The 4,034-nt window shown below is 51.2% G+C and overlaps 1 pseudogene; it reads right to left on the reverse strand.

Annotated features, from left to right (window-relative positions):
- Nucleotides 1-1,228, reverse strand: part of LOC145078433 (18S ribosomal RNA) — a 1,807-nt pseudogene extending 579 nt beyond the window's left edge.
- Between the last annotated feature and the right edge of the window lie 2,806 nt (nt 1,229-4,034).

Raw genomic sequence — 4,034 nt, forward strand, 5'->3', positions numbered from 1 at the left:
TCCCTTCTTTAATATGCGGACCTGGTAAGTTTCCCAGGTGTTGAGTCAAATTAAGCCGCGGAGCTCCCTCCACAGTGGTGCCAATGGTCCTTTAAGTTTCAGCCTTGCGACCACTTCTCCCCCGGAACCCAAAAACTTTGATTTCTCATAAGGTGCCGGCGGGTCCTAAAAGCAACATCCCGGCGATCTTTGGTCGGCATCGTTTATGGTTGAGACTAGGACGGTATACGATCGTCTTCGAGCCCCAGCTTTCGTTCTTGATTAATGAAAACATCCTTGGCAAATGCTTTCGCGGTTGTTCGTCTTTTCATAAATCCAAGAATTTCACCTACGACTATGAAATACGAATGCCCCCGGCCTCCTGTTAATCATTACTCCGATCCCGAAGAGCCAACGTAATAGGAGCGAAATCCTATGATGTTATCCCATGCTAATGTATACGGAGCGTAGGCTTGCTTTGAGCACTCTAATTTCTTCAAAGTAACATTGGCCGGAGGCACGACCGCTCAATTAAGGCCAAGGAGCGCATCGCCGTCGGAAGGACGAGTAAGCCGGTGCACGCCGGGCGGACCGGCCGACCCAACCCAAAGTCCAACTACGAGCTTTTTAAGCGCAGCAACTTCGTATACGCTGTGGGCCCCGGAATTACCGCGGCTGTGGCACCAGACTTGCCCTCCAATGGATCCTCGTTAAGGGATTTAGATTGTACTCATTCCAATTACCCGGACTCGAAAGAGGCTTGGGTATTGTTATTGTCACTACCTCCCCAAATTGTCGGGATTGGGTAATTTGCGCGCTGCGCCTTCCTTGGATGTGGTAGCGGGTTTCTGAGGCTCCCTCTCCGGAATCGAACCTAATTCTCCGTCACCGTCACCACCATAGTGAACGCTATCCTGCATCGAAAGTTGATAGGGCAGAAATTTGAATGATGCGTCGCGGCTGCGAGGGCGAGAGCACGTCCGTCGAGTTATCATGAATCATCGCGGCAACGGGCGAGCCCGCGTCGACCTTTTATCTAATAAATGCATCCCTTCCCGGAAATCGGGGTTTGTTGCACGTATTAGCTCTAGAATTACTACGGTTATCGAAGTCATGAGATACCATCAAACAAACTATAAGCCCGGTTGTGAGCATTCGCGGTTTCACGATCTGAATTTGTTCATACTTACACATGCATGGCCAATCTTTGAACCAAACACTATGACTACTGGCCGGGATCAACCAGGTAGCATTCCTCTTCGACTCGGTCTGCACCAACAAGTCGATGCAAAGGTGACCAGTGCGATCTAGAAAGCGAAACGCTCTACGCAAGACAAAATACATGATCATGGTGACCACGTGCCCACACCCGGCTTCCATATCCAAGAGACCAAGCAACACTTCATAGGCCATGCCATCGACATCCGCATTGACAACATGAACCACAAAAGACGACTTCAAGGTTCGTGAGCACCGCAAGCGATGCTTAACGAAAGCAAACTTTGGTACAAAAGCAGAGCATAATGCCATCAATTGGTGCCAACACGGGGAACCCACGATGTTCAGGCAAATTCGCCTTGTAACACAGCGAAGGTAAGAACGCATGGAGGATTCTCAGCAGCAAAATGAACATCCAACCACCGTTACAAACCGAGCACACTCATGCACCTTTAGGGTAGACATCCCCGAAGATCATCAAACTAGCGACCGCCCACTTGGCAGCAAGGCCATGCGAGCAACCACGAAAACGACAACCCCGGAATGCACCAAACGATGCGCAACAAAGGACGGGCGGCCATTTGCTGACCTAAGCACATCATTGCTAGCTGGGCATAGGCAATGTAGTGTGTGCTTGGGCCGGGGATAGCAAAAAGAGACCTGCTTAATGCCTATCTACGATCTGTGACCAGCACTAGCGGGCATGGGCACAAATGCGTGCACCTCGGAAGGCGAAGTCTTGGGTTGATGCGGTGTACGAGCTACCCCGCCCACGCAAAGACGCTAGCCGGGCTTGGCATCTTTTGTGCTTCAAGATAACTTCAACACGCCGTGATCTTGAATGTCGACAATGCTTCCCGATAATGTCGTCCTCCACGTTATCGTTAACTTAACCGATGGCGACTCTTACGCACCCAACCGCACGTCTAACAAGGATAGACCGGCGTCACAGTAGTAGTAATAAAAGCAACACATGCCACTTTTACGCCTATCACTTCCCCATCATCGGCACATTATCAAATGCTGGCTAGCACCGAAGCTTCGTCGAACAAGATTAGCAAGCACACATCGTCATCGTGTTGCACACAGACCGGCTCATCCCACATTTCCAAGGCTAGACCACAACCCACGAGAGTGACCCATGTAGCGACGACGAGGCATCCCCGCACCCGCCAAGGCCCCCACTCGGAGGGGTATTATCTAAGCAACTCGGAACTAAGCAACCATCACCCATGATCGCCGGCGAAAGGCCATACGGCGCGTTCACCCCTTGCGTGCTCACACAAAGCTCCCCCCTATATATACATATTGCACAAAGAGCTTGGTGACAGGAGCAGGCATGGATTTCCCTGATTATGCATAATTTTTAATATGCGCACGGCGTCGAGAAAATCAAGACGGGGCTAGTTTGTGCGCACGGCGTCGAGGAAAATCAAGGCAACGGGGCTGGTTCATGCTTGCGGCGGCCGAGGAAAATCAAGGCAACGGGGCTATTTCTCGAGGCCATCGTTCGAGAAATCAAACTATGTTGGGGGTGTTGGCCTCTTTCATGGGTCGTGGGGCTTGGCTTGGCTTGCCTTGTTGGTGCTCAAATACAGCCTCATGACTCTGAGCTGCCCATCGCCCGAGTCAGGCACCCATGCGAATGAGACCCCATGGTACCCTTTATATATACATATTGCACAAAGAGAGCTTGGTGACGGGAACGGACATGGATTTCCCCGATGATGCATAATTTTTGGACACGCACGACGTCGGGGCGAGGGGACACGCAGTGGGGCGTCTATGGGGGCGTTGATGGCCTCGTTTTCGTGAAGACGAACCCGGGCGCCGCAGCCTTGGCCTCGGGCGTGCCCGGCCTCGACGGCTGCGACGGCGAACACCCCCGGGCGCCGATGGGGAGCGGTCCACAGTACCCCCATATATACATATTGCACAAGAGCTTGGTGACGAGAACGGACATTGATTTGCCCGGGGATATAATTTGCGAAATCGTCCGCCTTTCGCTCGAATTAATTCGGATTCACACGAAATTTTGTAAGGATGCTTTTATTATAAATGAAAGGCGTTGAAATAAAAAAATGTCATGTTTGGGGCATAAATGTCCGTGACCTATCCACAGCCCGCCAGCAGAGGAAGCGTTCGGTTCCCTACTTGTTGATATGCGGCTCAAATGAAGTTGGAATGTCATTGAAACTTTGCGTGGGTCATTGTGAACATAGACCTTGAAATGGAAATATATCGTGTTCGGGTTTTTGTCTCTGTCGCCTCTTGATGGCGGGCAGATAAGGCTTCTAGCTATTCATTAGTCGCTTGGATGAACCCGAAGAGCACCGGCCGGTTCGCAGTGACTATGTAGTAGTAGGAACTACAACACTTAAACGGATTCGGTTACAACACTTTATCTACTTCATGGGCACGACTTGCTTAGAAATCTTGCTCATGGTTTGTCAAGGCCCCTTGTTCATGGGAAACGATGAGGATGGGATTGGTTCGTTCAAGGGCATGTGTGTGGCAAGATGCCTCGTTTTCATGGTCGTTCATGAGTGTTTGTGTGGGAGTAGACTTGTTCCTTGGTGATTCATGGGGGTGTGTGTGGGAGCAAGCCTTGTTCACTTGATCGTTCATGGGTGTCTGTTTGGGAAGAAGTCTTGTTCCTTGGCGGGTTCATGGGGGTTTGTGTGTGGGAACTACCCATGTTCCCTTGGTCGTTCATGGATGGCCATGTGTGTGGCAAGGGGCCTAGCTTCCCTTGGTCGTTCATGGCCATGTGTGTGGCTGGGGGCCTCGTTCGTGGTCGTTCATGGATGGGCATGTGTGCTTGAGGGCCTCGTTCC

This window comes from Lactuca serriola, unplaced genomic scaffold, assembly GCF_051521515.1.
Source record: "Lactuca serriola cultivar US96UC23 unplaced genomic scaffold, Lser_US96UC23_V15 Lser_V15_Un168, whole genome shotgun sequence".
NCBI lineage: Eukaryota > Viridiplantae > Streptophyta > Magnoliopsida > Asterales > Asteraceae > Lactuca > Lactuca serriola.